We start from the raw sequence: 25643 nt of genomic DNA, 5'->3' as shown, positions 1-25643 counted from the left end.
ATTTTTTATTTGTACAAACTTTCTACCAAATGACAATATTTTATATAATCTAGTATGACATTTGATCTTCAAGAGTCCATATTTTGGAGAGAGTCTAAATTTTCACATATATTGCATGTTTTGTTTTCCTTATAGTTAACTTGTAGTCAGTCAGTAAGACTGATTGAGTAACATTGTAGAAATTGAGTTAAAATACAATGGCTGTGTACACTACTTTAAATACTCTCCTGGGATAGAATTACTGAGGAAATATTACAACTGTTTAACCTTCAGTTCAGTTGCTCAATCGTGTCCAACTCTTTGCGACCCCACAGACTGCAGCACGCCAGGCCTCCCTGTCCATCACCAACTCCCAGAGTCTACCCAAACTCATGTCCATTGAGTCAGTGATGCCATCCAACCATCTCATCCTCCGTCGTCCCCTTCTCCTCCTGCCCTCCACCTTTCCCAGCATCAGGGCCTTTTCTAATGAGTCAGCTCTTTGCATCAGGTGGCCAAAATATTGGAGTTTCAGCTTCAACATCAGTCCTTCCAGTGAATACCCAGGACTGATCTCTTTTAGGATAGACTGGTTGGATCTCCTTGCAGTCCAAGGGACTCTCAAGAGTCTTCTCTAACACCACAGTTCAAAAGCATCAATTCTCTGGTGCTCGGCTTTCTTTATAGTACAACTCTCACATCCGTACATTACTACTGGTAAAACCATAGCCTTGAAGAAATGCACCTTTGTTGGCAAAGTAATGTCTTTGCTTTTTAATATGCTATCTAGGTTGGTCATAACTTTCCTTCCAAGGAGTAAGTCTTTTAATTTCATGGCTGCAATCACCATCTGCAGTGATTTTGGAGCCCCCCAAAATAAAGTCATCCACTGTTTCCCCATCTACTTGCCATGAAGTGATGGGACTGGATGCCATGATCTTAGTTTTCTGAATGTTGAGCTTTAAGCCAACACTTTCACTCTCCTCTTTCACTTTCAAGAGGCTCTTTAGTTCTTCATTTTTTGCCATAACAGTGTTGTCATCTGCATATCTGAGGTTACTGATATTTCTCCTGGCAATCTTGATTCCAGCTTGTGCTTCATCCAGCCCAGCATTTCTCATGATGTACTTCGCATATAAGTTAAATAAGCAGGGTGACAATATACAGCCTTGATGTACTCCTTTTCCTATTTTGATCCAGTCTGTTGTTCCATGTGCAGTTCTAACTGTTGCTTACTGATCTGCATACAGGTTTCTCAAGAAGCAGGTCAAGTGGTCTGGTATGCCCATCTGTTTCAGAATTTTCCACAGTTTATTGTGATCCACACAGTTAAAGGCTTTGGCATAGTCAGTAAAGCAGAAATAGATGTTTTTCTGGAACTCTCTTGCTTTTTCAATGACCCAACAAATGTTGGCAATTTAATCTCTGGTTCCTCTGCCTTTTCTAAAACCAGATTGAACATATGGAAGTTCAGAGTGTATGTATTGTTGAAGCCTGATTTGGAGAATTTTGAGCATTCTTTACTAGTGTGTGAGATGAGTGCAATTGTGCGGTAGTTTGGGCATTCTTTGGCATTGCCTTTCTGTGGGATTGGAATGAGAACTGACCTTTTCCAGTCCTGTGGCCACTGCTGAGTTTTCCAAATGAGCTAGCACATTGAGTGCAGCACTTTCACAGCATGATCTTTTAGGATTTGAAATAGCTCAACTGGAATTCCATAACCTTCACTAGCTTTATTCTTAGTGATGCTTCCTAAGGCCCATTTGACTTCACATTCCAGGATGTCTGGCTCTAGGTGAGTGATCACACCATCGTGATTATCTGGGTCATGAAGATCTTTTTTGTACAGTTCTTCTGTGTATTCTTACCATCTCTTCTTAATATCATCTGCTTCTGTTAGGTCCCTACAATTTCTGTCCTTTATTGAGCCCATCTTTGCATGAAATGTTCCCTTGGTATCTCTAATTTTCTTGAAGAGATCTCTAGTCTTTCCCATCCGGTTGTTTTCCTCTATTTCTTTGCATGGATCACTGAGGAAGCCTTTCTTATCTCTCCTGCTATTCTTTGGAGTCTGCATTCCAAGGGGTATATCTTTCCTTTTCTCCTTTGCTTTTCACTTCTCTTATTTTCACAGCTATTTGTCAGACCTCCTCATACAGCCATTTTGCTTTTTTGCATTTCTTTTTCTCGGGGATGATCTTGATCCCTGTCTCCTGTACAATGTCATGAACCTCTGTCCATAGTTCATCAGGCACTCTGTCTATCAGATCTAGTCCCTTAAATACATTTTTCACTTTCACTGTACAATCATAAGGGATTTGATTTAGGTCATACCTGAATGGTCTAGTGATTTCCCCTACTTTCTTCAATTTAAGTCTGAATTAGGCAATAAAGAGTTCATGATCTCAGCCACAGTCAGCTCCCAATCTTGTTTTTGCTGACTGTATACAGCTTCTCCATCTTTGGCTGTAAAGAATATAATCAATCTGACTTTGGTGTTGGCCATCTGGTGACGTCCATGTGGAGAGTCTTCTCTTCTGCTGTTGGAAGAGGGTGTTTGCTATGACCAGTGCGTTCTCTTGGCAAAATTCTATTAGCCTGTGCTCTGCTTCATTCTGTACTCCTAGTCCAAATTTGCCTGTTACTCAAGGTGTTTCTTGATTTCCTACTTTTGCATTCCAATCCCCTATAATGAAAAGGACATCTTTTTTGAGTGTTAGTTCTAAAAGGTCTTGTAGGTCTTCATGCTGCTGCTGCTGCTAAATTGCTTCAGTCATGTCCAACTCTGTTTGACGCTATGGATAGCAGCCCACCAGGCTCCTCTGTCCACAGGATTCTCTAGGCAAGATTACTGGAGTGGGTTGCCATTTCCTTCTCCATGTAGGTCTTCATAGAACCATTCAAATTCAGCTTCTTCAGTGTTACTGGTCAGGGCATAGACTTGGATTACTGTGATATTGAATGGTTTGCCTTGGAAACGAACAGAGATCCTTCTGTCGTTTCAGAGATTGCATCCAAGCACTGCATTTCAGACTCTTTTGTTGACTATGATGGCTACTCCCTTTCTTCTAAGTGATTCCTACCCACAGTAGTAGATATAAAGGTCATCTGAGTTAAATTCACCCATGACAGTCCATTTTAGTTCGCTGATTCCTAGAATGTTGACATTCACTCTTGCCATCTCCTGTTTGACCACTTCCAGTTTGCCTTGATTCATAGACCTAACATTCCAGGTTCCTATGCAATATTGCTCTTTACAGCATCGGACCTTTCTTCCATCACCAGTCACATCCACAGTTGGGTTTGTTTCTGCTTTGGCTCCATCCCTTCATTCTTTCTGGAGTTATTTCTCCACTGCTCTCCAGTAACATATTGGGCACCTACAAACCTGAGGAGTTCATCTTTTGGTGTCCTGTCTTTTTGCCTTTTTATACTGTTCCTGGGGTTCTCAATGCAAGAATACTGAAGTGGTTTGCCATTCCTTTTAATCTTATGGTTTAATCTTGGGCAAGCTATTTAATTTTTCTGACTGTTTACTCACATGTAAAAGGAAAGGAATAGACTGGCTTTCCAGATCAAACATACTGTTTCTATATGTAATTCACTGATGAGATAAATTCTTTCTTCAATAATATCAAAACCGATCTGAATAGACAAAGTGAAGTCAACTACAAAGGAAAGTATGATCCACCAGCCTTATATTTCAGATTCAGACCAATTAAAAAAAGGTAAATGGAAAAGCCAGTAAAGATTGAGGACAGTACTTCAAAAGCAAATAGGCATAGAGAATATATGTATTTATTATTAGCCACATTATGTGGAGAAAAGAAATGAGGCTCATCGAGTTTAAGTAACATATTCAAGGTCACAAAAGTATTAAGACTGAGGATCAAATTCTTGTACCTGATATAAAAAGTAAATCCTTTCCTGTGATCTGTCCTTTTTCAACAATTTAGACTGAAAATTGTTTAAATGACAAGGGTAATTGGTTTTGTTATTAGGAACTTCACAGTAAATTGATTTACCTTCTGAATGTGTTGTCTAGACTTGGCTATATTATATTAATATTAATCTTCACATGAAAATTTTTCCTTAAAAGCTAAAATATTTGAATTTAAAATATTCCCTTAGGAAGTGACCTCAGAGGACATCTAATCCAAACTATTCAGTTTTTAAGTTTACAAAATAAGCTTTAACTGAGCTTAAGCAGTAAATATAAAGCTAATTAAAATTATACTATAAAGCAACCTGTAACCCGTAATTCTAACTTTAAGCTAAAAGTTCTTAACTTGAAAAGCTTAGACGTAGGAAAAAAATGCCTTGAACTTTTATTATAGAAAATTCTTACCAATTCTCATGGCTATATGCATTAAAATTTTATTTCTTTGTCCTTTGGTTATCCTAAAAACAGTATGGGATATGATCTTATCAAGTGTGAGTGTGTGGGTGTTAGTTTTCAGTTGTGTACGACTCTTTGGGATCCCGTGGATTGTAGCTCACCAAGCTCCTCTGTCCATGGAATTCTCCAGGCAGGAGTACAGAGTGGGTTGCCATTTCCTTCTCCAGGGGATCTTCCCAACCCAGGGAACAAAGCCAGGTCTCCTGGACTGCAGGCAGATTTTTACCATCTGAACCACCAGGGAATAAATGTGAGATGACCGCCTAAAAGAAATAGTAAATACAATAACACAGACTTGTAATGCAAGTAAATGCTTCATTGCTTGGAAACAAAATTTTAAAGTCATAAAAATTTGAGTTTTGAAATCCCTGTAATTTGGCCACAAACTCCCTTTCCTTGCATAGTGTATTACCTCTTCCTCTCTCTGTGTCCTCTCTTGCAACTAAATTCAGTCATCTTCCCCTTCTATGTTCATGCCTCATGTTTCACCAACTAGGATCACTAGTCATTCCATTTCATTGGAATGCCCTTTCTGTTACCCTTTCTTTAAGCCTCATCTCTCCTTCAAATATCTTTTCTTGAGTATGTTCAACCTCCTCTGTGAAGTTTTACTGATCTTTCCTTCTATTTGTGATTTTTATATCCTCTGAGCCCTTAGGCAGTCTTCACCGTTTATACCGTTCTTTTGATTTTTATCAACCAGTGCCCATGGTATTTGTTCCTGCACTCAATTGTTAGCAGTCACCCAATATTTCTGGTACTTCCTCATCTAGATTTGATTGTGCTGAAATCCCAATAGTTCTGACTTCCTTTATGGTCAGGTCAGTTAATTTCCTTGAGATAAAATTTCATCCTAGATAGAAAGAAAATAAATAAGACAATAAATAAATTTAACTTGATATAAAAGTTGACATGACCATAACAACAGCAAGTCACAAAGCTAGCATTTGAATTAAGGTTTTCCTTATGTCTAATCCTGTGTTTTTTCACATACACTTCATTGGAAATCCATACCACACCACTACATGATTTTATGCTATTGATTACCAATTCTAATTTTGTGGCACCTTGATTGCTACTAGCTGATAGCATATAATTCTTAGATATTTAAAAAAAAAACTTTTTCTTTTCAGTTTCAAGATAAAGACTATCAACTGTAGAAAAGCAGACACTTTTGTGAAATTGAACCAACAATAATAGTTACAAATGCTCAAAAATATGGTAAGATACAGAATAATATACCTTCTAATATTATGTAAATGGAAAATGAGGTCCTTTGGATCACATATAGAGTTAGTGGCAGTTATTCCAAGAAGCTGCCCATTTGCTCATTGGTTGCTCATTTATTACCATTGTGATTATTGCTGTTTGTAGCAGAATCATTGATATCAATAAGATGCAGAAGATATTATAGCTTGATGGTGTATTGGATTCTTCATTGTAAACTTTTTCCCATATTTTCATATTGTTTCATTACAATCCCCCCAGTAGAGAATAGACTCTTTTAATACATCTGAACCATTCTTACACTGTAGGTGACCCACAGAGAATCTAACACCTAACGTATATTGCATGTATCTTTGTTGGTTTTGGGTTTCCCTTGTGGCTCAACTGATAAAGAATCCGCCTGCAATGTGGGAGACCTAGGTTTGATCCCTGGGTTAGGAAGATCCCCTGGAGAAGGGAAAAACTACCCATTCCAGTATTATAGCCTGGAGAATTCCATGGACAGTACAGTCCATGGGATCGCAAAGAGTCGGATACAGCTGAGTGACTTTCACTTGTTGGTTTCATAATAAATGAGTAAATTGATAATTTGGTTATTGAAAACCTTTATTTTGAAAGAAAAATTAATCTACAAACTAAATCAAAATAAGGTAAATGATACCAGGCTGAAGAACATCTCTCATTAGGGTAATATGATTTACCTACACTCATTGTCAAACTGAATACCAAGATCCTAGGAACAAATCACTACTGAGTAATTTTGCCAAAATGAAAGTTATATCCTGTCACTCCTGTGTAACCCCTCCAATGGTTTCTGTGTTCTCTCAGAGGATAGAAGCATTGTCTTTTTAGAGTGGCTCACACAGCACCATCTGACAGGACATCTGTCCTTCCTTTCATGTGGTCAGCCTGTCACATGCCTCCGTTCAGTTTCCTCCTGATACCAGGCACCTTTCAAACTTAGAGACTTTTCATTTACCTCAGCCTAGTAGTTTTTTTTTCTCCAGATGACTGCAGGGAAAGTTTTTTGTTTTTTTTTTTACCTTCCTTAGTTTCATATCAGTGAGACCTTCCCTAACTACTTACATAAATTGCAACTGCCCTATCCCATAATCCACCCCACCCCCACCTCCACACACAGAATTGCTTGGTATCTTCCCTTTTAGTCTAATTGTTTTTCAGAGTACTTACTACAAAACACTTAATAGCACTCACTAGCCTTTAATGCACCATCCTGTTTCTTTATTGCCTATTGTTGTTGTTGTTATTCAGTCAGTCAGTCCTGTTTGACTCTGCAACCCCATAGACTGCACTTGCCAGGCTTCTCTGTCCTTCCCCATCTCCCAGACCTTACTCAAACTCATGTCCATTCAGTCAGTGATGACTTCCATCCAACCATCTCGTCCTCGGTTATTCTCTTCTCCCTCCACCTTCAATCTTTCCCAGCATCAGGGCCTTTTCCAGTGAGTCTGCTCATCCCCTCATGTTGCCAAATACTGGAGCTTCAGATTCAGCATCAGTCCTTCCAATGAATATTCAGGACTGATTTCCTTTAGGATAGACTGGTTTGCTCTCCTTGCAATCCAGAGGACTCTCAAGAGTCTTCTCCAACACCACAGTTCAAAAGCATCAATTCTTCCGCCCTCAGTTTTCTTCATAGTCCAATTTTTACATCCATACATGACTACTGGAAAAACCATAACTTTGACTAGATGGAGCTTTGTTGCCAAAGTAATGTCTCTGCTTTTAAATACACTGTCTAGGTTTGTCATAGCTTTCTTCCAAGGAGCAACAGTCTTTTAATTTCATGGCTGTAGTCACCATCTGCAGTGATTTCGGTGCCCAAGAAAATAAAGTCTGTCACTGTTTCCATTGTTTCCCGTCTGTTTGCTATGAAGTGATGGGACCAGTTGCCATGATCTTAGTCTTTTAAACATTGAGTCTTAAGTCTCAACTTTTCACTCTCTTCTTTCACCTTAATCAAGAGGCTCTTTAGTTCCTCTTTGCTTTCTGCCATAAGGGTGGTGTCATCTGCATATCTGAGGTTATTGATATTTCTCCTGGCAGTCTTGATTCCAGCGGTGCTTCATCCAGCCTGGCATTTCACATGATGTACTCTGCATAGAAGTTAAGTAAGCAGGGTGACAATATACAGCCTTGACATACTCCTTTCCCGATTTGGAACCAGTCTGTTGTCCCATGCCTGGTTCTAACTGTTTCTTCTTTACCTGCATACAGGTTTCTCAGGAAGCAGGTAAGGTAGTCTGGTATTCCCATCTCATTAAGAATTTTCCACAATTTGTTGTGATCTACACAGTCAAAGGCTTTGGCATAGTCAATAAAGCAGAAGTAGATGTTTTTCTGGAACTCTCTTGCTTTTTGATGACCCAACAGATGTTGGCAATTTGATCTCTGGTTCCTCTGCCTTTTCTAAATCCAGCTTGAACAGCTGGAACTTCTCAGTTCATGTAGAACCGAAGTTCTCTGTTGAAGCCTAGCTTGGAGAATTTTGAGCATTACATTGCTAGCATGTGAAATGAGTGCTATTGTGCAGTAGTTTGAACATTCTCTGGCATTGCCTTTCTTTGGGATTGGAATGAAAACTGACTTTTTCCGGTGCTGTGGCCACTGCTGAATTTTCCAAATTTGCTGACATATTGATTGCAGCATTTTAACAGCATCATCTTTTAGGATTTGAAATAGCTCAGCTGGCATTCCATCACCTCCTTGTTTATAGTGATGCTTTCGAATGCCCACTTGACTTCAGAGTGTCTGGCTCTAGGTGCATGATCACATCGTTGTGCTTATCTTTGTCATGAAGATCTTGTTTTGCATAGTTCTTCTGTGTATTCTTGCCACCTCTTCTTAATATCTTCTGCTTCTGTTAGGCCCATAGTGTTTCTGTCCTTTATTGTCTCCATCTTTGCATGAAATATTCCCTTTGTGTCTCTAATATTCTTGAAGACATCTTTAGTCTTTCCCGTTCTATTGTTTTTCTCTATTTCTTTGCACTGATCACTTAGGAAGGATTCCTTATCTCTCCCTGCTATTCTTTGGAACTCTGCATTCAGATGGGTGTATCTTTCCATTTCCTATTTCCTCTACCAGAATATATGTTTTAAGATAATGAGGAAGTTTTTTTGTTTAGTTGGTATATTCTCTGGCCTCGAATAGTGTCTAACACATAGTCAGTGCACAATACATACTATTTAATAGATGGATAACATGATCAGTATTAGCTTTAGTGTATCTAGAAATGAATATTTTAGTCTCAGTGTTTCTGTGATTTAATAGACTGTATTATGGTTTTGAACAGCAAAGAAAACTTTTGCAATATTTTTCCATGTTTTCTTTTCCACTAATTTCTCTGTCATGACTTTTTCCCATGATGTATGTGCATTTCATGTCTTAGCTTTCTTTGAATGACAGTAGTAGTAGAAGATTGAGGTTCATTCCATAGACATAATTTTATTCTAAGGCATAATAACATTAAGGATAGAGAATACCTAGATCATTCCTATTTTGTCTAAGACTAATTAGTTTTTTTTGCTTTGTTTTTACCAAAATAGCTGAAATTGGTCTGAATTGTTTTACTTCTTTTCTCAATTTTAATCTTCTCGTTCAGGCATGAGCAACAATGACTGGTGGCCCTGACTTGCTTCACCCTGTATTTTTTGTTTTGCTTTGTCTTTTTGTTTTAATAGCTAATGAGCTAAATATAGTTTTAAATGGTTATATTTTAAATGATTATGTAAATATCTTCATAATAGCCTTGATTTTCCTTTTTTTATCTTAACCTATAAAGCCTAAAATATTTACTTGCCCTTTAATGAATCTTTGCCAACCTGTTTTCTAGTTATTTGATGTTAAATAAGGATCTAAAACTTATGAACAAGATGGTAAAATTAGCAGGTCCCGTTAGTTGAGCACCTACTATTTGCTTATTAACACTATGGTAAGCACTTTTCATATGCTATTTTAAGTTCTTAATATTCTGTTAAGTAAGATATTTTTAACAATGGTTTTACATGTGAGTAAATAAAGACTCATAAAGATAAATCATGTGGTAAATATCACATTAGTAGTTTCCCCAACTATTTTGGAATGAAAACCTTGGCTTAATAAACCTCCCCAAAATCTAACTCCTCTCAACCTTGGTGCCAAACAACTACAACAAAAATAGCAACAGCAAGAATAACAATAAAGTAAGGCCAAGTAAGGGGAAAAATTAAGACTCAAAGACTAAAATATCAATTCCTTAGAGTTTGAGACTTCCTGTGGACAGTCTACTGTCTTTGTTTGTAGGACTGTCTTATATTTGCTGCTCTGTTTCAGTAATGGATGAAGAAAGATTTAGTTTGTCAGCTTGTAGCCAGGAAAATAAAGAACTCTTGCCAATATCCAAATATCCCATCTGGTAGTTGGTCATGACTTTGTGCTTCCCACACGTTACCGCAACTGTGGGGGATGCATCTTAATCTCTGAATGGTAGGCTGTGAGCAGAAACTGTGTTTACTAAAACAAAATAAAATGTCCCCAAGGTAAAGTCAACATGAGTTGAATGTCACACCAGAAATGTTTTGTAATATGTTGATCATATAAATAATATGTCTTGAAAACAGCCATAAAGATTTTGGATATTTATGTTGAGAGACTCTCTTCAAAGAATAGAGTGTGTGCTTATTTCTTTTATGGATAAAGACTGAATGAAGCAGCTCTCAGGTGTGAATTAACACGGGATGGTTTCACAGAAAAGAATGTTCATAAAATATTTTATTTGACCTATGTGAAATTGAAAGTACACAATAAGTGACATGGTATGCTTGAAATAGAGAGTCAAGAAGAAAAGGGTCTATTTCATGCATTCCACATTACCTCTTGTGAGATATAGAGTTAACTCTTAAAACAAGCTAATCCTTAAACAATTTTCTCTGTATACTTGTTTAAAAATACATAGCAAATAATCTCTCTGCAAAATTATATATATGTATACATTTACACACAAAATATTCATATATATAACATCTATAATCAGTGTATATTCACACACATGCAAGCATATAATTTATACACATACACACATATCTTTACCTTTCTATAACATATAGACAAAATATTTCTTTTTTTAAGTTAGACAACCATTAAGAAAAGTCCATTTCCCAGGGAACTATAGCGTATCCAGTTTTTAGTGTTTTGTGCTTGTCATTCCTGCTAATTTTCCTGATGGAATTGCTTACTGTTATTTAGTGATGAATAGGCAGGGAGTTAGCTTAGAATATAACATTACATATGAGTCAATATCTAGTGATACAGAGAGTGCTAGTCTGGTATGCAATCTAAAACAAAGTGAAAAAAACATGGGAAAAAAATCAGAGACAATTTGAATGTAAGGGATATTGGTAATATGGCAGTTCAAAATCCTGATAGGTGATTTCTACGGTATTTCCACAATTAAATAATGCAAAATGATGAAAACATATTTTAACCTATTTATCTTGAAATTTTACATTTCATTTATACAAATATTGCAAAGGGGATTACCAGCCTGTGTATTCCTAGTGGCTAGAATTCTAAGTTCTAATTTCTATTAAATGCCATACTGATTTTTAATTTTTTGGGTAGTAAATACTAGGTGAATTAATATTGAATTATTAAAGAGAAATAAGTTGAATTAATAAGGGAATTAGTAATAAAATGATAATGTTTTGGAGACTTCCTGGTAAAGATGGTAGAAAACTAGGACTTCCATGACAGAAAGTTAAGGAGATATTTCACCAGGTTCAGCCAAAAGTTCTTTGACTAAAAGTCAAATTATTTGTTTGAAACTCTATTTAAAAAATATCTCTATTTAAAAGTAGTCCTAAAGGTATTTTGTTTTAGACTTGGAAGTTTTATATCTATTTTCTTTTAAAAGGAAGTTAAAATATAAGTACAGGCATAGGAGTTATTAGAGTGCCAATAAATTTAACATTTAAAGTTAAAAATAACTGCCAAGATAAATCACCGGACATTTGTATCACCTAAAATTGTCACCTGAATCCAATGAACTATAATATTTTTTTTAAATTAAAACTTGTGTTCTTGAAGTTCATTTGAAAATTATAAATGAAAAAAAAAAGTTATATGTAGTCTAAATCTTAAGAGTATCTCAGTAAATATTTTTATATAAAATTCACATTTGTTGTTGTTCAGTCACTCAGTTGTGTCATACTCTTTGCAATCCCATGGACTGCAGCATGCCAGACTTCACTCTCTCCTGGAATTTGCTCATATTCTTATCCATTGAGTCAGTGATGCCATCCAACCGTCTCGTCCTGTCGTCCCTTTCTCCTCCTGCTTTCAATCTTTCCCAGCATCAAGGTCTTTTCCAGTGAGTTGGCTCTTCTCATCAGGTGGCCAAAGTATATTTTTGGTTAGTATTAGGATTTCCTTTCTTTATACTTAGTATTAACTAAGTGGTATCTTTAGGTATAAAAGGCCCAGCAAAAGGAGGGTAACCAACCACTTACACACCACAAACTATGCTCCGAAGTTCCCAGGGTTCTGAAACCCCACAGGAACCTTGAGTTTATTCTCCTTTAAAAGTAAAGGCAAATTTTGCTAGTAAATTCCATACTTTTTTCATTGCAAGCTGGCAGCAAGGGAATTTTCCCATTAGACTTTGTAGTATTGGGAGGAGGGATAGTGTGTTTTTTTGTAGTACATGTCATTAAAACTTTGTTGACTTTATGATTTCAACAATTTGCCAGACTGTTTCAGGGTGTGGTTGCTACCACAGCAGGAGTATTGCTTCCTTCTTGCATGCATGATTGAAAGGAAGGGGAAATTTTTGTCTAGCTCCTGATTAGAATTAGGGCTCTAATGTTGGTATTAACTTTGGAGACCGTCTTATGTGTCAAGACTTACTCCTTTTTATACAATGAGAAAATCAAAATCCAAGACTTCGAGATGATGGCAAGTGTTCTACAAAAGAGTGCGACTTAGAATGTGAGTCACTTGACTCCCGCTCATTTCTGTTTCTATGTCAGTTACTCTGCCCCAAGAATGTGATCTATGGAATGTCTAGGAGAATAGGGAATTATTAACTTCTATGTTCTTAGATCCAAGATTGTTTGTGAAAAGGCAGTTTTCTTTGTGTTGCTGGCATGCAGTGGTCAGAGAGATTTACCTGAAAGATATTTTTCCTTCATTGCTAGCAAATAAAATTTGCATTTTATTATACCTCGTCTGTGGTCTTATTATTAGCCTGCATACATTGCTTAGATAATGAGTACTAAAAATATGATAAATAGAAGATTAGTTCTCAGTGTTACTATTAATATAAGGAAACAGTAATGTAGATAACATAAGGATAATAATTATAAATATATAGTACATCTTAAGGTTTTGTTTGCTCAAAAATCTGTCTTCTCAGTTACGTATTACTTAGAGTAACAGTGGCATTGATGTGTTTTTTTTTTTTTTTTTTTAATTTTTTGGTCTACATATAAACTGATGAATGGACTTCCCTGGTGGCTCAGAGGTTAAAGCGTCTGCCTCCAATGCGGGAGACCTGGGTTTGATCCCTGGGTCGGGAAGATCCCCTGGAGAAGGAAATGGCAAACCACTCCAGTATTCTTGCCTGGAGAATCCCATGGACGGAGGAGCCTGGCAGGCTACAGTCCACGGGGTCGCAAAGAGTCGGACACGACTGAGCGACTTTCCTTTAAACTGATGAATAGAAAATATCCCAGAAGGGTATTCTCAGCTACTGAGAAGTTTTTCTGCAATTCAGTCTGTGATACCACAGTCCACTGAGTGTATAGGCCACCCAGAGATAATGTGGAGCTTATTGCTTATTAAAGTATATTGCCATTTACTTTGACCCTTGACAAACTCTATTCTTCAAGGTTTTTCCTCTACCTTTCTTTTCCCCTCTTGACAGGTAATGATTTCAAAAGATCTATTAGATATTATATGCATAATGAAAGTGCAAAGCTTGCTGTCAGGTACAATAGACTGCAGTTTTTATTTGAGGCCTCAAAGTTATACTATGTCATAGGTACCTGGAAGGTCAGCGAAGACGGTGCCTGCTTTCTGTCTCATTTCTTTGGTAGATATTAACAAGGTTACTCAATGCAGAATTGTTCACTTTTTTTTTTACCCCTTCTCTATCTTGAAGGTCATTTTATTCTTCCCCAATCAGAAGGTCAATGATGTTCTCTATTCTAATGGTTCCTGTCCTATACATTATTATGCACTTTGTAGGTTTGCAATAATATAAAATAATAAAACTTGGTTCATTGATTTTCTTCTTATAGACATTATTGTGTTAAATCCTAAAAGATAACAATATTCTTTTTCACGTGCATACTTTTTAACAGTCACAATCACAATGTAGATACCATGCTAAATAATTATTTTCATTCTTAAAATTTTGCTCTTAATTATTAAAAATGGTGGTCTTAATTAGTCTTTTAATGACTATAGATAATTTTACCATTTTGACACACCAGGCATTTCTTTAAGTGTCCTAAAAAGTTGGACCTTTTTTCTAGCATTACCAATAATGGTGCAACAAATGTTTTCATGCATACTAGTTTGAAATTCTATTGAATTAGTTCCTTAGGGTACAATCCTAAAATTGGAGTGGTTTAGAAAATGAATATAGTATTATAAGACATTTGTCATAAATTCTTATCATAATTTCCAAAAGGTATGCATAAAATTCAATGCCATCGGCTCTAAGAAGTCAATTTCATTGTAACTATGTCCATTCACTATGATCATTTGTATTTTCCCTGTTATATTGGCATAAGTTATTCCTGGTGGTTCAGATAATAAAGAACTTGCCTGCAATGAGGAGACCCAGATTCACTCCATAGGTTGAGAAAATCCCCTGGAGAGAAGGGAGTGGCAACCCACTCCAGTATTCTTGCCTGGAGAATTCTATGGACAGAGGAGCCTGACAAGCTACAGTCCATAGAGTCACAAAGAGTCGGACACGACTGAGTGACTAACACAAACATACTCTAGTGATTTTATTTATTTTTAAAAAAATTCCTCATAACCTTTCATGTACTTATATTAGACCCTTCATTTTCTCCTGATAAATATTTTGAACTATTACATCTGAGTGATTCATAATAATCAACTTTTATTCTGAAAAGAACACAGTTTAAGTTTATATGTTTACATTTCTCAGTATTGTTTTTGTGATCTCTTCTGTGATTTCAAAGCTACGAAATTTGTTTTTCCTCCACATGGCTAACAAATAATCCTTATATTTTAAGACTGTTTTTAAGTTGATCTGACAAGTGTTTGATTGTAAGTGGAGTTCATCATGGTGCATTATGTTTTGGCATATAATCTACCTTGTCCATTTCAGTTTTCCTAAGATCATTTTCCGCTATTTAAGTAATGGTTTTGAACCTGCAATTTTAGAATTCTCATTGTATCTTAATGGAAATATCTCTAATCCAAACTTCTAATCTTGTTTAGTTTTGACTGACTTATAATTTGAATGCTACCAAAAAAGTAGTATTTTCTTTATGATTGAATTAGTTCATCAATAAAAGGTCTGAAAGGACCATTCATGCTATTGCATGTACCTATAATTCACTAAATTAAACTTAATTATGTCCTTATTTATCTTTTGTACTACTGATGAACAATAAAGTTGTTGCTATTATGAATAAAACATACATAAATATTCTTAGACATGTCATTTGCTGCATGAATTTCTGTTGCATAAAGAGTTAGGAATAGAATTGCTAGGTCAGAACATCAGCATTTAATTCCACTTAGTTAATAATAGCAAAGAGTTTTACAAAATTATTTAACCAATGTACACTCTGGCAATAGTGTTTGTGAAATTCAGTTGCTCCACAGCCTTTAAATCACATGGCATTTTAAGTCATTTTAATTTTAACCATATCAGGGGGAAATTCACATGTACTGATTTCTGGAATTTGGTTCCTGATTCAAAGTTTTATTAGGCATTTGGATTTTTTTTTTTTTTTTTTTTTTTACTTTATTGCACCTTTCTTCTATTCAATTTTCAGGGTTTTTTCTTATCAATTTGTGGATTCTTTTATGTTATTCTGAATATGAGCATTTTATGTGTTACCTGCATGGCAAATATCTTATCTCATTGGATGCCTTGCCTTTTCAGTGTCATAGTTGTGATTTTGATAAATTTATCACTCTATCTCTTGTGGTCAGTGTTCTGTATCTAATTTAAGAAATTTTTTCCTTACCCAGAGTCTCAAAACTAGTCTCTGTATGGCCTTCTAAAATCTTTGTTGAAGTTGTCTTCATAATTAAATCTAGAGTTAACAAGATATTGATGGATGTGTGAAATATGAAGCTGAGGAATGATTTTTTTTTCTCTGTGTGTATACTCAGTCATGTCTGACTCTTTGAGACCCTATGGACTGTGGCCCACTAGGCTCCTCTGTCCATGGGATTTCCCAGTCAAGAATATTGGAGTGGGTTGCCATAAACACCCACCCTTTATTATTATTAAAACTTTGAAATCTATGTTTAATTTATTTATTAGTAACTGTCCTTTACCATTTATAATAAAGCAAGTCTCCATATTTACATGACTCAATTTTTGGTCCTTTGGTCTTGTAGTTCAATTTTGGGTCAGTGGTACACGATATTAGTTATTGTACTTGGGCAAACTCTGGGAGATAGTGAAGGACAGGGAACCCTGGCATGCCTCAGTCCATGGGGTCGCAAAGAGTTGAACATGGCTTGGTGACTGAACAACAACTTTATATTAAATTTGCTGTTCTATGGAACAAACGTCCTACTTTGTTACTAGTGAGTCTTACCTATTCTTGGCTGGTTGTACTGCCATATCAATTTTAGAAGTACTTTATTTCTTCACTCCTATCCCACAAAAAGCAAAACAAAATACTTTGTCATGTAAAAGTTTTATTGTGATTTCATTGATATTATATGACAGTTTTGGAAAATTTAAGTATTTACAACATAGAACCTTTTAATTAGATGGCATTTAAAAATTTCATTTCCTTATTGTTCTTGATATTTAGAAATAAAATTGATTTTTCTATGATATCCAGTGACTTTACTCAAATTACTTTTGGATTCTAAATTTATCAACTGTTTGTTGTCAATTTTGTGATCTAAACATAATGAGAATTTTTCTTTGTTTTTCACTCATGCATCTTATTTATCTTGCTTGATTTTATTATCTGTAGTGATATTGTCAGGCATCTTTATCTAGTAACCAATATCAGAAGGAAAACATTTAATATTTCATCATTAACTGTAATTAGGATGGGTTTTCTTTCTCTATTCTGCAAAAAGTAGGGTTTCTGGGGTGTTGATATTATTTATACCACTGGAGTTGAAATTTTCTTTGTGAAAGTGTTTTTATTATAAATTTAAATTATTTAGTAAAGATAAACCATTTTGAGTTTCACTTTTTTGTGCGTCAGTTTTGGTATGCTTTCCTCAAAATTTGTATATTTTATTTACACTTTCAATTGTAATGCTGTAAAGTCACTTATGATGTACTGTGATCTGTTTATATTCACAAAATTTTACATTGGTATCTCTCTTCTCTCTTGCCTTTTTTTTTTTGTTTCTCTCTGTGTCTCTTATTTTTCAGTGTCAATCTTGACAAATTTATCAATTTTATTATCTTTTTAAAAAACTTTGATTTTGTTGAGCCTTTAATATTTATTTTATAATAATTTATTAAATTATATTTTATTTACTTTCTTATACCTTATTTGAGTTAAATTTGCTGTGTTTCTTGTAGTTTCATGGGATGATTTTTTTTTTAATAAATTTATTTATTTTAGTTGGGGGCTAATTACTTTACAATATTGTAATAGTTTTTGCCATACATTGACATGAATCAGCCATGGGTTTACATGTGTTCCCCTTCCTGGACCCCCCACCCACCTCCCTCCCCATCCCATCCCTCTGGGTCATCCCATTGCCCCGGTCCTAAGCATTTGTCTCATGCATCGAACATGGAATGGTGTTGTATTTCACATATGACAATATACATGTTTCAATGCTACTCTCGCAGAACGTCCCACCCTCACCTTCTCCCTCAGAGTCCATAAGATTGTTCTATGCATCTGTGTCTCTTATTCTGTCTCGCATATAGGGTTATCATTACCATCTTTCAAATTCCATATATATGCATTAGTATACTATATTGGTGTTTTTCTTTCTGGCTTACTTCACTCTGTATAATGGGCTCCAGTTTCATCCATCTCAGTAGAACCGATTCAAATGTATTTTTTTTAATGGCTGAGTATATTCCATTGTGTATATGTACCACAGCTTCCTTATCCATTCCTCTGCTGATGGACATCTAGGTTGCTTCCATGTCCTGGCTATTGTAAACAGTGCTGCGATGAACATTGGGGTACACGTGTCTCTTTCAATTCTGGTATCCTCGGTGTGTATGCCCAGCAGTGGGATTGCTGGGTCATATGGCAGTTCTATTCCCAGTTTTTTAAGGAATCTCCACACTGTTCTCCATAGTGGCTGTACTAGTTTGCATTCCCACCAACAGTGTAAGAGGGTTCCCTTTTCTCCACACCCTCTCCAGCATTTATTGTTTGTAGACTTTTGGATAGCAGCCATTCTGACTGGTGTGAAATGATACCTCATTGTGGTTTTGATTTGCATTTCTCTAATAATGAGTGATGTTGAGCATCTTTTCATGTGTTTGTTAGCCATCTGTATGTCTTCTTTGGAGAAATGTCTGTTGAGTTCTTTGGCCCATTTTTTGATTGGGTCGTTTATTTTTCTGGAATTCAGCTGCAGAAGTTGCTTGTATATTTTTGAGATTAATCGTTTGTCTGTTGCTTCGTTTGCTATTATTTTCTCCCATTCTGAAGGCTGTCTTTTCACCTTGCTTATAGTTCCCTTCGTTGTGCAAAAGCTTTTAATTTTAATTAGGTCCTATTTGTTTATTTTTGCTTTTATTTCCAATATTCTGGGAGGTGGGTCATGGAGGATCCTGTGATTTATGTCGGAGAGTGTTTTGCCTATGTTTTCCTCTAGAAGTTTTATAGTTTCTGGTCTTACGTTTAGATCTTTAATCCATTTTGAGTTTATTTTTGTGTATGGTGTTAGGAAGTGTTCTAGTTTCATTCTTTTACAAGTGGTTGACCAGTTTTCCCAGCACCACTTATTAAAGAGATTGTCTTTTCTCCATTGTATATTCTTGCCTCCTTTTTCGAAGATAAGGTGTCCATAGGTGCGTGGGTTTATCTCTGGGCTTTCTATTTTGTTCCATTGATCTATATGTCTATCTTTGTGCCAGTACCATACTGTCTTGATGACTGTGGCTTTGTAGTAGAGCCTGAAGTCAGGCAGGTTGATTCCTCCAGTTCCATTCTTCTTCCTCAAGATTGCTTTGGCTATTCGAGGTTTCTTATATTTCCATACAAATTGTGAGATGATTTGTTCTAGTTCTGTGAAAAATACCACTGGTAGCTTGATAGGGATTGCATTGAATCTATAGATTGCTTTGGGTAGTATACTCATTTTCACTATATTAATTCTTCCAATCCATGAACACGGTATATTTCTCCATCTTTTTGTGTCCTCTTTGATTTCTTTCATCAGTGTTTTATAGTTTTCTATATATGTCTTTTGTTTCTTTAGGTAGATATATTCCTAAGTATTTTATTCTTTTTGTTGCAATGGTGAATGGTATTGTTTCCTTAATTTCTCTTTGTTTTCTCATTATTGGAGTATAGGAATGCTAGGGATTTCTGTGTGTTAATTTTATATCCTGCAACTTTACTATATTCATTGATTAGCTCTAGTAATTTTCTAGTAGAGTCTTTAGGGTTTTCTATGTAGAGGATCATGTCATCTGCAAACAGTGAGAGTTTTACTTCTTCTTTTCCTATCTGTATTCCTTTTATTTCTTTTTCTGTTCTGATTGCTGTGGCCAAAACTTCCAAAACTATGTTGAATAGTAGTGGTGAAAGTGGGCATCCTTGCCTTGTTCCTGACTTTAGGGGAAATGCTTTCAATTTTTCACCATTGAGGATAATGTTTGCTGTGGGTTTGTCATATATAGTTTTTATTATGTTGAGGTATGTTCCTTCTATTCCTGCTTTCTGGAGGGTTTTTATCATAAATGGATGCTGAATTTTGTCAAAGGCTTTTTCTGCATCTATTGAGATAACCATATGGTTTTTTTCTTTCAATTTGTTAATGTGGTGTATTACATTGATTGATTTGCGGATGTTAAAAAAACCTTGCATTCCTGGGATAAAGCCCACTTAGTCATGATGTATGATCTTTTTAATATGATGTTGGATTCTGTTTGCTAGAATTTTATTAAGGATTTTTGCATCTATGTTCATCAGTGATATTGGCCTGTAGTTTTCTTTTTTTGTGACATCTTTGTCTGGTTTTGGAATTAGGGTGATGGTGGCCTCATAAAATGAGTTTGGAAGTTTACCATCTTCTGCAATTTTCTGGAAGAGTTTGAGTAGGATAGGTGTTAGCTCTTCTCTAAATTTTTGGTAGAATTCCGCTGTGAAGCCGTCTGGTCCTGGGCTTTTGTTTGCTGGAAGATTTCTGATTACAGTTTCGATTTCCGTGCTTGTAATGGGTCTGTTAAGATCTTCTATTTCTTCCTGGTTCAGTTCTGGAAAGTTATACTTTTCTAAGAATCTGTCCATTTCTTCCAAGTTGTCCATTTTATTGGCATATAGCCATTGGCAGTAGTCTCTTATGATCCTTTGTATTTCTGTGGAGTCTGTTGTGATCTCTCCATTTTCATTTCTAATTTTGTTGATCTGATTCTTCTCCCTTTGTTTCTTGATGAGTCTGGCTAATGGCTTGTCAATTTTTATCTTCTCGAAAAACCAGCTTTTAGTTTTGTTGATTTTTGCTATGGTCTCTTTTGTTTCTTTTGCATTTATTTCTGCCCTAATTTTTAAGATTTCTTTCCTTCTACTGACCCTGGGGTTCTTCATTTCTTCCTTCTCTAGTTGCTTTAGGTGTAGAGTTAGTTGATTTATTTGATTTTTTTCTTGTTTCTTGAGGTACGCCTGTATTGCTATGAACCTTCCTCTTAGCATTGCTTTTACAGTGTCCCATAGGTTTTGGGTTGTTGTGTTTTCATTTTCATTCGTTTCTATGCATAATTTGATTTCTTTTTTGATTTCTTCTGTGATTTGTTGGTTATTCAGAATCGTGTTGTTTAGCCTCCATATGTTGGAATTTTTAACAGTTTTTTTCCTGTAATTGAGGTCTAATCTTACTGCATTGTGGTCAGAGAAGATGGCTGGGATGATTTCAATTTTTTTGAATTTACCAAGGCTAGATTTATGGCCCAGGATGTGATCTATCCTGGAGAAAGTTCCGTGTGCACTTGAGAAAAAGGTAAAATTGGTTGTTTGGGGGTGGAAAGTCCTGTAAATATCAATTAAATCTAATTTGTCTATTGTATCATTTAAAGTTTGTGTTTCCTTGTTAATTTTCTGTTTAGTTGATCTATCCATGTGCGTGAGTGGAGTATTAAAGTCTCCCACTATTATTGTGTTATTGTTAATTTCCCCTTTCATACTTGTTAGTATTTGCCTTATATATTGTGGTGCTCCTATGTTGGGTGCATATATATTTATGATTGTTACGTCTTCTTCTTGGATTGATCCTTTGATCTTTATGTAGTGTCCTTCTTTGTCCCTTTTCACATCCTTTATTTTAAAGTCTATTTTATCTGAAATGAGCATTGCGACTCCTGCTTTCTTTTGGTCTCCGTTTGCATGAAATATGTTTTTCCATCCCTTCACTTTCAGCCTGTGTGTGTCCCTAGTTTTGAGGTGGGTCTCTTGTAGACAGCATATATAGGGGTCTTGTTTTTGTATCCATTCAGCAAGCCTTTGTCTTTTGGTTGGGGCATTCAACCCATTTACGTTTAAGGTAATTATTGATAAGTATGATCCCGTTGCCATTTACTTTGTTGTTTTGAGTTCGTGTTGAAACATCCTTTCTGTGTTTCCTGTTTAGAGAAGATCCTTTAGCATTTGTTGGAGAGCTGGTTTGGTGGTGCTGAATTCCCTCAGCTCTTGCTTGTCTGTAAAGCTTTTGAATTCTCCTTCATATCTGAATGAGATCCTTGCTGGGTACAGTAATCTGGGTTGTAGATTATTCTCTTTCATTACTTTAAGTATGTCCTGCCATTCCCTTCTAGCCTGAAGGGTTTCTATTGAAAGATCAGCTGTTATCCTTATGGGGATCCCCTTGTGTGTTATTTGTTGCTTTTCCCTTGCTGCTTTCAATATTTGTTCTTTGTGTTTGATCTTTGTTAATTTGATTAATATGTGTCTTGGGGTGTTTCGCCTTGGGTTTATCCTGTTTGGAACTCTCTGGGTTTCTTGGACTTCTGTGACTATTTCTTTCCTCATTTTAGGGAAATTTTCAACTATTATCTCCTCGAGTATTTTTTCATGGCCTTTCCTTTTATCTTCTTCTTCTGGGACTCCTATGATTCGAATGTTGGGGCGTTTCATATTGTCGCAGAGGTCCCGGAGGTTTTACTCATTTCTTTTGATTCTTTTTTCTTTTTTCCTCTCTGCTTCGTTTATTTCCATCATTCTATCTTCTACCTCACTTATCCTATCTTCTGCCTCCGTTATTCTACTGTTGGTTCCCTCCAGAGTGTCTTTTATCTCTTTTATTTCATTATTCATTATATATTGACTCCTTTTTATTTCTTCTAGGTCCTTGATAAACATTTCTTGCATCTTCTCAATCCTTGTCTCCAGGCTATTTATCTGTAACTCCATTTTTCTTTCAAGATTTTGGATCATTTTTATTATCATTATTCTAAATTCTTTTTCAGATAGATTCCCTATCTCCTCCTCTTTTGTTTGGTTTGGTGGGCATTTCTCATTTTCCTTTACTTGCTGAGTGTTTTTCTGCCTTTTCATCTTGTTTAGATTGCTGTGTTAGGCGTGGCCTTTCTGTATTCTGGTAGTTTGAAGTTCCTCTTTATTGTGGAGGTTCCTCACTGTGGGTGGGGTTGCACAGGTGGCTTGTCAAGGCTTCCTGGTTGGGGGAGCTTGTGTCGGTGTTCTGGTGGGTGGAGCTGGATTTCTGCTCTTTAGAGTGCAATGGAGTGACCAGTATTAATTTTTGAGATGTCTATGGATTTGGTGTGCCTCTGGGCAGCCTGTATATTGATGCTCAGGGCTATGTTCCTGCGTTGCTGGAGAATTTGCGTGGTATGTCTTGCTCTGGAACTTATTGGCTCTTGGGTGGAGCTTGGTTTCAGTCTATATGTGGAGGCTATTGGATGGTCTCTTATTAGTTAATGTTTCCCCTGGCTTTCAGTCTTATTCTTGCAGTAGCCTCAAGACTTCTCCATCCATACAGCATCAATAATAAAACTTTTAAATTAATGGTGAAAAGATTCTTCACAGTGAGGGATACCCAGAAAGGTTCACTGAGTTACATGGAGAGATGAGGTGGGGGGGAGGGGTTTGAGGTGACCAGGAGGGGAAGAGGGGAATTCAAATGTGGAGAGAGCAATCTAGCCAGTAAGCACTTCCCTCTGTGATTTCCACAGTCTGGAACCGTCAGAGTGGTTCACAGAGATACATAGAGAGGGGGGAGGAAGGTAATAGAGGTGAGCACGAGTAGAAAGGGAGGAATCAAGAGGGGAGAGAGAGATCTGGGCAGTAGTCTGTTCCTGAAGTGTTCTCCGGTACCCAGAACACCCTCAGAGATTCACAGAATTGGGTTGAGAAGAGAAGGAGGAGGGTGGGAGATAGAGGTTCCCTGGGGGAGAAGAAAGAGCATCAATAGGGGGAGAGAGTAATCAGGCCAGTGATCACACTCCTGAGTAAAAATGGGTCCTAAAGATTGGGTTCTTAAATGTACAAAATTGATATCAAATATGTAAAACAAAGATTAAAAATCTAGAGTAGAGATTAGACTCTTATAAAACTTACAATATAAAAAAAGAAAAAAAGGAAACAGTGTAAAAAGAAAAAAAACAGTAAAAAAAGTAAAACAGGAAAAAAACAGTAACAAAAGAAAACACAAAAGGTATAAGATATATGTATGCAGTTTGCTTTAAAAATAGGGGTTTTTTTTCAAGTTAATAGTGGGTTATGAAAATGAAAGTTAAAGGTGTAATAGAGGACTTGAAGAAAAAGGAAAGAAGAGAAAAAAAATTTTTTTTTAAATTAAAAAAAAAATTAATAGTAAAAAAAAATATATATATCCCGGACTTTCTCTGGAGCTGTTGTGAGCAGTGTGGGGTCTGCTCAGTTTCAGATAGATCCTTGTTCCTGCTTATACTTTTCAAGATCTATAGGCCCCTTTCTATGCAGTCAGTATTAACTACTGGGATTTTAATCTGTTGGCCTGTCACTTCCAAGGCGCTTCCCTCTGTTTATTTGGCTTCTGTTTGGAGGTCTCTTCAGTATCTAATTTCCGCCCTGCAACAAAGGGGTGGAAGTGGTCTCTTTAGGTTCGCTTGTTCAGTTGTGCTGTGGGGAGGGAGGAACACTGCAAACCTGGCGTGTGTGTGGTGAGCTCGCAGTGTCTCGGCGCACTGGGTTCGCCCCCGCACACGGCCTGTGTGCTTTCCCCGTCTACCCTGCTCAGGCTTCAGGTTACTCGGCCGGGGAGTGGGCCCTGAGATGCGTGCACTTCCCAGGTCTAAGCCGCTCAGGTTCAGGCTCCCGGTTACTCCACAAAGGCGCAGACTCGGTTTCGCCCACGGCTTGTGCCGTTCCCAGTCGGAGCTGCTTAGGCGGCCAGGAGTTTGGCGAGCGCACTCTCCCCTGTTGGGGCGGTGTGGCTTATCACCTCCCTGGTCCCCGCCTCGGTTTACGGGCGCGCCCGGCTCCGGTGTGCTTTGTGTCGGTTCTGGGGAGCTGGTCTCTGGCTGCGACCCTCCCGGCGGCTGTCGACCCTCCGGGATCTCAGGCAGTCTTTGCTTAGAAACTGGGAGCCTGTTTGCAGTTTGGTAGGGGGTGCCCTCTCTGGAGCCGAGTTTGCCCCTTTCCGGCTCTGGCGGGCCCCGCCTGCCCGCTGTGTCCGGCGGGGGATGGGGCGGTCCGCAGCCGGCTAGCTCTCCTCTGGTATCGCTCAGTCCTTTGTTCTGTGAGCGGGCCGGCAGTGCCTTAGAGTTGGGCTTTTCGCGGGATAGTTCTCTCTCTCTGGCTGTCCCACAGTTTAGGTTACTATCTCACGTTAGCTCCCTCAGATCGCCCTCAGGGCGTTTGGGCCAGTCCTTACCCTAAGCAGTGCCGCCCGCCCCTCTCCGTTCAGCCCCCACTTGCTGGTGGCGGATGCGAGCGTCTGGGGTTCTTTGCTGGGAGTTGCTTTAGGCACGTAATCTGTGGGTTTTATTTATTTTTTCTCCCAGTTATGTTGCCCTCCGAGATAAGAAATCTTCCCCCAAACCCTCCGGTGAGAGGGTTTCCTGGTGCTTGGAAATTTCTCCTCTTTTACGACTCCCTCCCCGGGACGGGTCTCCGTCCCTAACTCTTTTGTCTCTCTTTTTATCTTTTATAATTTCTCCTACCTCTCTTGAAGATAATGCGCTGTCTTTGTGGATGTCTGATGTCCTCTGCCAGCGTTCAGAAGTAGTTTTGTGAAGTTTGGTCAGCGTTCAGATGTTCTTTGGATAAATTTGTGGAAGAGAGAGTGGTCTCCCCGTCCTATTCCTCCGCCATCTTAGCCCCGCCTCCCATGGGATGATTTCTAGATAACTTTTCAACATGTTCAGTTCTTCAGTTATATGTTATGAATTGAAGGGTATTAATTTCCCCGTACACATGGTTTAAGCTACATTCTACACACTTTATAACGTATTTTTATTATGTTCAATTCAAATATTTTCTCATTTCCTTAGAGATTTCTGCCTTGATATATGAGATATTTAGATGCTTATTGTTTACTTTCCAAAAGTTCAGGATTCCTGCTTGCTATCTTTTAGTCTTCATCTTAACTCCACTTTTCTCAGAAAACATGTTTAAGCTTTTGAATTTTTGGAGACTTTTTTTTTAAGCCCACA

General features: G+C 37.1%; 1 long non-coding RNA gene across 1 annotated transcript; it reads right to left on the bottom strand.

Moving 5' to 3' along the window:
* Positions 1–2089: 2089 nt before the first annotated feature.
* LOC145509476 (uncharacterized) lies at positions 2090–25322 on the bottom strand. Its single transcript, XR_014056108.1, has 3 exons — positions 25152–25322; positions 16426–16483; positions 2090–4641 (listed from the first exon to the last, which is right to left on the bottom strand). It is a non-coding gene; the product is annotated as an uncharacterized LOC145509476 (long non-coding RNA).
* Between the last annotated feature and the right edge of the window lie 321 nt (positions 25323–25643).

The sequence above is a fragment of the Giraffa tippelskirchi genome, chromosome 1, assembly GCF_054371585.1.
Source record: "Giraffa tippelskirchi isolate mGirTip1 chromosome 1, T2T-mGirTip1v1.2.pri, whole genome shotgun sequence".
NCBI classification, from domain to species: domain Eukaryota; kingdom Metazoa; phylum Chordata; class Mammalia; order Artiodactyla; family Giraffidae; genus Giraffa; species Giraffa tippelskirchi.
The sequence above is the reverse complement of the archived record's forward strand: the minus strand, read 5'-3'. Positions and strand labels throughout refer to the sequence as shown.